The sequence below is a fragment of the Syngnathus scovelli genome, chromosome 13 (genome assembly GCF_024217435.2).
Source record: "Syngnathus scovelli strain Florida chromosome 13, RoL_Ssco_1.2, whole genome shotgun sequence".
In the NCBI taxonomy this organism is placed as follows: domain Eukaryota; kingdom Metazoa; phylum Chordata; class Actinopteri; order Syngnathiformes; family Syngnathidae; genus Syngnathus; species Syngnathus scovelli.
In genome coordinates this window covers 1005972-1017092 of record NC_090859.1, presented here as the reverse complement: position 1 = coordinate 1017092, position 11121 = coordinate 1005972, and the positions used below count along the sequence as shown (strand labels likewise).

At 42.1% G+C, this 11121-nt stretch overlaps 1 long non-coding RNA gene across 10 annotated transcripts; it reads right to left on the bottom strand.

The window, feature by feature from the left end:
• Positions 1-31: 31 nt before the first annotated feature.
• LOC125979872 (uncharacterized) lies at positions 32-10767 on the bottom strand. Of its 10 annotated transcripts, none has more exons than XR_011088036.1 (6): positions 10686-10767; positions 9437-9456; positions 8228-8275; positions 5402-7854; positions 1242-5284; positions 32-963 (listed from the first exon to the last, which is right to left on the bottom strand). It is a non-coding gene; the product is annotated as an uncharacterized lncRNA (long non-coding RNA). The 10 variants fall into 10 exon arrangements; XR_011088035.1 differs by having other exon boundaries at positions 32-1732; positions 1794-5284; XR_011088033.1 differs by lacking the exon at positions 32-963 and having other exon boundaries at positions 1719-2352; positions 2471-5284.
• Between the last annotated feature and the right edge of the window lie 354 nt (positions 10768-11121).

The following is an 11121-nucleotide window of genomic DNA, read 5'->3' as shown; positions in this document are numbered from 1 at the left end:
AATTAAAAAGTTGAGTTGAGGGAAGGCTTTTTGAAATTTAAAAAAGCCTTTGCCTTCCCTTAACTCAACTTGATTCCTCACCAACCACCAACCACTATCCATCTCAACCTACAGGACTATCTTTCCACCATAGACATGAGGTCAGCTACATTTATACTATCTGCAGAAAACATAAAGTATGTCATACATAGGTCTGTAGTTATGTTTTATTTTGAATCTAATGGTTTCTTTCATTTGTCATTTTGAGCAACCTTCGTCCCAGATCCCATCTACCATAAAGGCAACAAATCACCCACCACATCCCACCACTAATATTATACACTTACGACGACGTTCACGTTTTGATTTCCATCCTTTTTGCAAATGCTGAACGACATGATTTAGCTGTGGCTTACCTTTCAGTGGTCAAAACACAGAAAACAGGATTGTGATAGCTGTAGTACGTTTGCAAGACACCTGAATGAAGAGCACACTGAGGTCGAGAGACAAAAATTAGGTCAAGCAATGTGTTTTTGTCAGTGGTAGCAGTGGTTATGAGTTGTGTGTAACCTGTTGAGCGAAACAAATCAAGAATGGGCTTGAATGAGGCAGATAGCATATCTTCATTAAAATCTCCACATACCAAGATCTGATGATGGTCCATTACTTCAAGATACCTTAACAGATTTCCCAGGCTTGGCAGAAATGTGCGCAGACTGTTGCCTGGAGGCCGGTAAACGGCAGCAATCAACACATTGAGGGGAGCTTCAAGTTTCACCACAACAAATTCAATGTCGGTCACACCCTGTATGTATTTCTTTTCCTGGGCCGCGATGTGACTTTTGACACAAATACCTACGCCGCCACCAAGTTTTGTTGCCAAGTCAGGACAGTTTGTGTAAGAATCTCTTCGGTTCCTGTGAAACATTGTGAAGCCTTCCAAGCAGGCACGTCCATCAGCCACAGATCCTTGAAAGTGTGTCTCTGTGAAGCACAAAACATCAGCAAAATGCAGTTCGTGGTGACACCTGATATCCTGCACATGACAAGACAGCCCTTCGGTGTTATGATGGATGACAACCAGGTGATTTGCCCGATCTACCGACGGCATCACGTTAAGGAGGGGCATTACGCTCTCCAAAGAATCCTCTGCCATCTCAGCAAGAGCAGCAGTGATTTCTGGATTTGCATGAAGTCTTCTCTCATCCATATGCAGAATATGCAGACCACTGAGCGAAGTCACTCTACTCAAAGCTACGTACCCCATACCATGTTCGAAAACGCCTTTCAGCGAAACAGCAGCCTCTGATGTTGTCATGCCTTGTACCTTGTGGATCGTGCAGGCAAAAGCAAGCTTGATAGGAAACTGTCGACGCATCACTCCAGCCTTTTTCAGCTTTTCCTCCTGTCTGTCAATGTACACACGGTTAGCGGCACGCGCTGTGTTACTCACATGATCAAGTTCCAACCCAAGTTTCTGGACACGGGCTTCGTTCGGATAGTTGACCAATTCCACAATTTTTGCAAACGTCCCGTTGCACAAACCTGCTTGAACATCAATATTACGTGTGAGCATAACCCGAGCACCGAGGGCAACTTTGATTGAGTCCGGGAGCTCGCTCTTAGCGCCTTGCACAGGGAAAGTTTGCCTCGCCATTCTGCCAGTTCGTTTGTCCTTCTTGTAGTCATCTGCATCAATTTGTACAATGTCCTTATGAAGCAGAGTCAGCATCGCAGAGTTATGGCCATCTACCTGTTTATTGGTGGCAAAAACATGCAGAATATGACTTGGACACATTTCTGGAGAAGTGTACCTTGTGGCAAGCAGAGCTCTGTCCAGTTCCGACAGTTCATCAGACTTTTCTTTGACCCTGAGTCGGTTCAGGAGTTCAGCAAAGGCAACATCATCTTTCTGCCTCATGACGGTGGTGAGCGTGATCTTTTTGAAGTTGTCACGCCAGTGGTCCAGCCGAGTGGGATCGTACACGCATAGAGGTTTGGACTGTCTCACGGGAGGGAGCTGAAAGAAATCTCCAACAGCAACAACAGACATGCCACCAAAAGGTAAATTGATGCCTTTGATTTGTTTCAACCTGGCATTCACATAGGCAAAGAGGTCTTTGGACACCATGGAAATTTCGTCGATAATGAGTATTTCGGCGATTGACAGCTCGGCTCTGACTTCGTCCAGTTTATTGCCCAGGCCGTGGTATGGGGGTTTGAGACATCTCGGCAGTTTGAGCAGACAATGCAAAGTTGTCCCAGAAATGTTGAAAGCCGCCGTGCCAGTGAAGGCTGCGAGAACAACCGTCTGTTTGGAAATGTCGGCCTCCTCAGCCAGCCGTGGTAGTCTGTTCAGTATTTTGGTAGCCTCTGCATGGATACATTTGATCAGATGTGATTTGCCGGTCCCGGCGCCACCGTTGATGTAGTAGAAGAACTGCTCGATTGGCTTTGAGTTACACACACGTTTTATGCACCAATCTCTGACCTTGTAGAAGACAGCCGCTTGCTTTTGGTTCAGGTTCCGATACATGTCACGTAACACTGTGGGATCGATGGCAGCAGCCTCTGTCACAATGGAAATTTCTGTTGTTTCTGACCTTACGTTATAGTCCGGGACATTTTCCTCTGCGTTGTCATTTGGTTCATCTCTTGCGTTGATTTCCTCAATGCATTCGAGTCTTTGCAACTCACTCTCAGGAGCCAGGTGGCACCATTCGTTTATGACAAGCCCACTCTCCTCCACCTCTTGGATGGCATCGTCAATGTCTTTACTGTGTTTCTCATACCTTTCTCTGTTCCTTTTGACAATTTCGCACACACGCTCCACAGAGTCACTATATGGTAACTGTACACAGGCATGATCATGAAACAATTGATATGAGGGACAGCGTTCAGATTTTAACTGGCAATTAGCACGATGAGGCAGGTACAGCTTGAGCAAGGAGCAATAATATTCCTCTGGATTCTTTTGTTCTGAGAATTTGCAATATTTGATGACTGCAGGTTTTTCTTTTCTTTTCTGGACAAACCCCATGTCATTCAGCAGACGCAAAACATTTTTGCCTTTTACCTGTTTGCCATAAACAATTCTGCATGTTGATGCAAAATCAGCCAAGCACATCACTTCAAAGTCCTTCGTTTGGGGTCTGCATTTATATTTGTCTGGCAGGCCAGTCATCCACACTTCATGAGACTCCTGCGTTTTGCCCTCAAGGAGAGAGAGAGGATAACTCATTTTCAGCGCATTGTCACTCGTTTGTACAAATATCATACTGCGGGAGGACTGTTTCATATGCAAGCCGCACGCACGTGCGACACACTCCTGAGCACTCACTTCTCTTTTTTTTGAGTACGCTTGCATGATTTGTTTCATTTCATCACTCTCATTGACATTATCATTGCGTGAGTTTTCAATAACAGATTTCAAGTATTGACTCAGACCGTGTTCAGCTTTGCTGATGTAGCTGCAGATGTATGCGATGCACGAATAGGCATTCAGAATGTACTGGATGTCCAAGTTGCCATCCCAGGCAAGAAGCAAATGGCGGTTGTAGTTGTTCACCCAGCAGTCTTTTGGATCTCGCTTGAGCACAACCGAACTCTTTGAGGCGGTCATGTACAAACATTCCATGTACTCAGCATCAGTGAGCTTGCATTTAGCCAAAAGCTGTGGCAAAGTCAGGGATGAGGTTTCAGGTTCATTCAGCAAACGCTGCACACGAACAAGCTTGTCATTTGCCACCACCTGCTTCTCCTTCTGTTGATCTTGATTTTCACAGGCTACAGGTGTGATGATCATTGTGGTTTCGCACGGTTGTTTGGGAAAACCAAATCTGCAGTTTGCACCTTGGTGTTTGACACACGTTTTGGAGTGACTTTTGCTGTGCATCTGAACTTCTGTGACTTTTTTATACAATTCGGGTTCCTTTTCTGGGTCCGGCAGCTGAGCCGAGATGTAGCGAGACACAAATTCACAGATGGCTCCTTCTGAGGCTTCCTCAAATACAGGGGCACCTTTAACCCATATGAGACAATGAATGTGAGGACTTCCTCTGTGCTGAAACTCTAACCTGTAGAAGTAGTCAACGACTTCACCAATCGGTTGTGCCGGAGAGAGGATCAAATCTCTGAACAGAGCTTCCACACGTTTGTCAAACATGCGCATTGTCGTCACTGGATTGCTGCGCAGAATCTCACACTTGGTAGCCCAGTCAAGTTCAGCAAAATTCACCACCTCACCTTGTTGCGCTTTAATGGCAGTGATGACCTCTTCCCAACGCATTTCGGCAGCAGAAAATGTGCAGAAAAATGTGGGTGTACCCAGCTGTCGGATCATTGCAAAGAGATCTTTGGTGGTTCTTTCCCAATAGGCTGGCGTCCCTCTCAGGGGAGTCATAAAACGGACGGCATCTTTGCTGCGCACCAGTTTTTCAACTTCACGTTTGTCCTGCAGCATAGCATTGTTTATCCTTCGACCATCCCTGGTAAAAGGTTTACCTTTGCGTAGCTGGATTCTCATGCTTGATGTTGCCTGGTAAATTTCAGTCACAAACTGAGCAAAGAACAAGTAGTTTGTATCACGAGCAAAACGTTCATCCACACAACACAGACGTGTTTTGAAATATTTGCTTGGTGTGAGTTTTACTTGTCTCCCTTCATCAAGGGTGTTTTTTCCAGTTGGAAACTGCACTGGAAATGCCATGGCCTCAAGTTTCGGTGTCCTGAAAAAGCTTACAGGGTTATTTCTTTCTGCAGGAGCCACACAGTAAATGCCTTGAGTAAAACTCATAATTTCCTCTGACACATCATTTGGTTGGAGACATGACTCCAGGATAACCCCACCGTTTGGTGCATCACCTTCTTCCACATTGTCAGCACTCTGTTGGTTTTGCACATTACCACAAGGATCATTCTGTGAGTCACTGTTCAATTCACAAAGAGCATCCCTCTCAAATGTGTGGATTGCCTCGAGGTCTTCCTCATTGTAGTCACTTTCGTTCATTTCGTCTCCATCAGAGCTGCTCTCGTCATCAGCGAGCGTCGGGTCACAAAGGTCAGCATCGTCGCGAATGGTTATGTTTCTGTACTGCGGATGAATTTGTTTCAGTTTTATCAGGGCACTCATTAGCTTGGACCAAGTGACAGTTTGAAATATCTGATGCCCTTTGTAACAGAGTCGTCTCTTCAGTTTCACTCGCAACACCTGAGACCTACTTCTTAGTCTGGGCAAGACATTGACCGTTTCTTCCACTTCAGATGGTACACACACAACATTCCCACGAATGGCTCGTTGTTGACCCTTTGGCAGAGGGACAATTTTGGCAAATGAAATGCATTTTGAAACAAGATGTCTTTCCAGAATATTCAGATCACACAGTTCAGTGGGAATGTCTGCAAGTTGGAGATTGTTATTTACAGCAAGTGCTGGCATTTTACCATCTTTGAGATGTGCATGGCAGGTGTGACATATCCACTCCATTTTTCTCTCATCCGGTACTTTGCAGCATGTGTTACATTCACGATCACAATCATGAACAAACCTTCGTGTAAGGCAACTTGCAACAACGTCCTTGTTTTTCTTATATTGGATCAGCTGGCGTACTTGATTGGGAAATAATGCTCTGTGGCAAACTGTGCAAACAAAAGTCGGTCCATTTTTTACCTGAACTTGGAATAGCGCAACAGCTTTCATGATTGCGCAGTCGTTTCTCTCTTTACATAATCTGTTGATGACTCTGTATTTTTGTAGCAGTTTCAATGCAGTGCGATTTGCATTTGCCTTCATTGATGAATCATGTTTGGCTTTCCAGACCAAACTCGTGTTTTCTTTCTGCTTGGATCTGAATACAGGATCAAGTGCGTAACGTTCTTTGATATAAGATCGTTGTTTACGCCTAAATTCATCGTCATGACCATATCTTTGCTTGATGTAGGAACGTTGTTTGTTCCGAAATGTATCGTCATGACTATATCTCTGCTTGATATAGGAACGTTGTTTGTTCCGAAATTGATCGTCATGACCATATTTCTGCTTGATATAGGAACGTTGTTTGTTCCGAAATTGATCGTCATGACTATATCTCTGCTTGATATAGGAACGTTGTTTGTTCCGAAATTGATCGTCATGACCATATCTCTGCTTGATATAGGAACGTTGTTTGTTCCGAAATTGATCGTCATGACCATATCTCTGATTGATATATGAGCATTTTCTGGTCCGATACTCAACATTATAACTATATTTCTGTTTAATAGAATAACACTTTTTTGCTCGATATTCATCGTCATGACTATATTTCTGTTTGCTATAAGAACGCTGTTTCATCTTAATTGTGTCATGTTTGCAATAGCGGTCGACTGCAAACGACTTTTGTTTCACACGGAAATTAGGGTCTTGCTGGTAGCGAGTCACTATGTAGGACTTTTTACGTTGTCTAATCTCTGGAGTTTGGCTGTAACTTTCCTTCTTTTTCAGGTTTGTGTTTATTCGCCTTGTTTCTTGTTTTGTGACTCTCGCCATAGCTTTATCAATTATCTTATGGGCTTGAGTTCGTCTTTCAAATGTTTTCCTTTTGGATTTCGCAATTTTCAACACATCTCGTGTTTGTTTTTGTTGTGTACATTCCACCTTACTGTTGTCATGCGCCTCCTCAATGGACTCGTAGTGTTTGCTAGCACATGGTCTGGACTCACCCGTCACCACACGCTGTGTCATCTCAGCAGCAGACTGGCTTAACATAGCATCATCATTGTGTGTTCTCATAAGAGACGATTCTCCATCAGTCGCCATTTCACGGTCACTTGGATTGTCAATAGGTTGAAAACTTACCGGCATCAATTCATATTGAGTAGTGGGAGCGGCCCCAGCCAGAGTGAAAACCTGTATGAGCTTATCTATCAGATCGTTCAAACGTGTAAAAAGCATCATGACAGCTGTACCATGTGGTGCACCGGCGGGCAGAGGGAGCCCATCACGTTCTCTGGCGTGTGGATCAAAATAGCCATATCTTCCTTGGTTTTGGAAAACTGCAATAAACAATGAATTCATAACCAAAAGAGCACAATTTACCTCTGACACCAGGCACTGAAGTCCGTCACGGAGCATCATAAATGCCACATCAGCAATAGAGGAATTGAAAAGACCATACATTGACTGGTACTTTATTAACACATGTTGTTTGTGAAAGCCACGCACAATGGATGGAATTTCATCGGTTGCCAAATGATGATGTTCGTACCGTCCTTCTGCTTTCAGCATAGCCACAGTAGCCACATAGAGCTCATTGCCTCGATCGAGCACAAGGTCCAGGTGAGCACTGGTCACATTGTCTGTCTCCTGCAGGAAAGCTAGAAATGTAACAGAGTTTGCAGCACACTGACTGTTTCTGGAATCAGTATACTTTGGATGATCTTGACTGTAGGATGCCAAAACACATGTTACAGGATCATGAGATGTAGACATCATTACCTCCATAGAGTTTTCAGGTTCAATGGCCATCAATTCTTTGGCGGCTGTTGGTTTACCTGCACTTCCAGAGTCTGTGTTGTTTTTACGCTTTTGCCAGCTTACTTTGAGAGCTTGCGCCTTCTTGCTTTTGCGTGGCATGGCTCGTGTGTTGTACTTTTCTCAACTGGATTCCGCACAACAGGTAATAAAGAAGTCTCAAGAGTCAGGCCCCGATGCAAGGGGATATCTTTCAATGCACAGCCCAAAAAGGGTTTTTTCATGAACAGCCCAAAAAGGGGTTTTGTCTTATCCACACCACAAATCGTCTTATCAACACCACGAGAGGGACAGTAATTGAAAGAAGTCAGAGACACAAGGTGGAGCAGCGATAAAGAGGGTTGGGGTGGGACTCAGTCGACAGCCTGGAGAGAAGGGGTACAAAAAGCATAAAAGCATTAATTCAAGTCAACCACATAATTCAAATAGTTGTTACAACGGTACCATCTTCCTACCACTCTTATAATTCAGGTCAGCTTTAAAAAATTGTAGCACTGCAGTCTTATTTGTACTGTGACCACTGACCCGCCGTATATGAGAAATTGACTAAAATTAAATTGCCATGACAATTTATAATAAAATGTGAAATTCGACGAGCAATTCTGTATAGAAAATCATGTTAATTATGTGGCCACATAAAATGAATGATAAAATGCACAGCAGTAAATGCTTAAAGATTGTAGTTATATTCCTAACAATAGCATTTATTTATGGCCTAATGGGTGGAAGCATGGTTACCTGGCTGGATACAATCCGCACTTCACCTTTGGTCAAAGCGAATGAACTCTGCAAACAGAGACAAAAAGAGAATCAGTTATTGTACTTGAACATACATCTGCGTACAAAAATCATACAAAATGTTGCAGGACTATTTAAAATATACAAATATTTTGATATTCTAAATATTTTTTAGCACACAATCTCCTTAATCAAAATTAAGCAAGAACAGAACATACAAATTTGAATATTCTTCACTTCAAACACATCCACACAGTGGTCACAACTAAGGATGCTGATGTCACCAAACAAACCAATGATACAAAAAATTAGAGGAATAGTCACTATTCACACACAACACGACTGAAGGTCACAATTTGTTAGAAAACCCAAAGGGTTAGCTTAATATTACATTTGAATATGACACATATTCAACCAATGGTAACATAAACACACATAAAACATGCATTAACATCCTTTCGTCGTAATACAGCAAATGTATTACACCACGTGATGCATTATTAGTGGCGATAGCTACAAACACGATACGCAGTGTTTCTGCAGCGCTGCTTTGGCTTTCATCAGCATCTCAAAGAAAATAAACGGGAACGGATCTATACATGCTTTATAATGATAGCAGAAGTAAAAAAAGCTGCCTCATAAAAGTCGTTGAAAATTGGACAAGCTGCCACTTGTTTTCAAAGGACTTGCAGTGGCGATGAAAAATAGACACTCCCCGCCTCGTCTTCATTGCAGTATAGCTCGGCAGGTATTCAATGGCCGTAAAATGTTTCAAAATGTGAGGGGTTGATGTATGATGTTGACAAACAAGTTTGACACTTGCAGTAATTTCAATAATTATTCTTATATTGCTTTTTTCATTTATTGTTTACGCTGCAACGGAGCGACAGCACCGCATCCGTTTTTAATGTTACTTGGGTGACACTTAGTGTTCAAACTGGGAAGTAACAGTACGTCAAGCACCACAACAACAAACGTAATACATGACAAATATCCCCCACAAAAAAAACCTCAAATCTTTGTGATATTTTGTCAGGGTACTTTCTATGTAACACCAATACCTACTTTGCAATCCTCTTCAGTCGTGTATTTTCAAAATCCAGTAAAAATAAAGAGCATGAAGGAGTATTTTGTTGACGATAAAAACTACAAATCTGTCTGAAAAAGTCTGATGCCATTCGTGAAATTAAATCATAATCCACACCTTACCTTTGATCAAAGCAATTCAGCTGCAGATAGAGAGGAAGAGAGAGAGAGAAATCAGTTACTGTACTTCAACATAAATTTGCATCAAATGTAAAAAATGTTTTAAAATGCATTATTTATCATTTTTAATTACAAAAAATATTTGGGATTGGAATTTTTTAATACTTCTTGCACACAATCGCTCCCAAACAAAAAGATACAATACAGCATAAAAACGTGAATTTTCTTGTTTGGAGAAAATGTTCAAACTTCCACAGAACCCACAACACACTTTTACCACATCCGCAAAATGGTCAGAACCAGGGATGCTCCTATCATGATCAGCCAATTTTCATGAAAATTGGTGCAATTCAAATACATTATTAAACTACTCTATCACGATTCATCATCGTTCATCATCGCCTTCAGGGTTCTCACGGTGAGAACCTCACTGCACACATACAGACCAATCATACAGATAGCAATGCCTTAATGAGGCATACAAAAGTAAATTTATCGAACATGAGACAGACTTCCGAATCGCCTGAGTCTCATATTTTCAAAAAAAAATCATTCAACCAAAAACGTGCATGTAAAAACAAATATTTTGTTATGACCCAAAAACTATGTGTGTATTTATATGTATATGAATAAGTATAGAGCCACTGAACATTTTCAATAAATGTGAATACATGACTGAGTTAGCACGCCTCAAATGCCTCATTTTCTAAACAGAAATTACTTTGACACTAATAAAAACACCAGGTTGTCAGAAGTAACTCAACAAATCTTGAGTTCCCCGTTGTTATTGAATAACTTCAGGGAGAAAGACGCCATACATTTTTGCCGTAAAGAAATTTAAATGGGGGGCGTATGATGACTTTATAAACCAAACACAAGGCAACCTAAACAACAAATGGACATTGAACCAATCTTATTTACAATGTACAAACATGACACCAATCGTCCTTATTTTGCTGAGTCTAATCACCCCTCACGTTAGAGCGTCTTAGGACGCAAGGACTATAACGCTCAACGGTTGAAGAATATACGAATGTTGTTTACGCGCGCGCTAACAAGCTAACTGTAACAAACGCAGATGCTAGCGTGCTAACAATAGCAAGAAGACGCACAGACCGTTTGAAGCTAAGTTGCCAACACGCGCGGACAAACACCAAATGGACTTAAACATGATAGTTTAAAGTAGATTAGACCATATTGGAGAACATTTATCCATTTGAATTCTTAAGACGGCGTCGTGTCGCCACCTTACCGTTGTCGCGCAGCAAAGGCAACACCGGAATGAATGTAATGTTCGCGTCGTAAAGCGTACATGCGCTCGTGAGGCATTTAAGGCAATGGGAAAATCAAAATTTCAAGTCCCTGGGGTAAGCTTATTAAATTACCGTGTTTTGAGCCACGTATCTAGTCACAAAAATGACGATGTGCTGCTGGTTGAACATCAAAAGTAGAGTTTGGACAATTCTGTGATAATTTTGCAATGTGGCGAGGCAGTGTTGTCTGTGGTTGTTTTGGACACGACTTTTGTAATAATAATCTTGGGCTGTTATCAGTTATCTACCCTTAACGATAGACGCACATGCACTTCGATTGGGTACATTGTGGATACGTTTCTTGTTTGCTGTCTGTATTCAGAGATGAATACAATGAAGCGGGTTTTTGATTCTTCGAGCAAACTTGAATGCGTC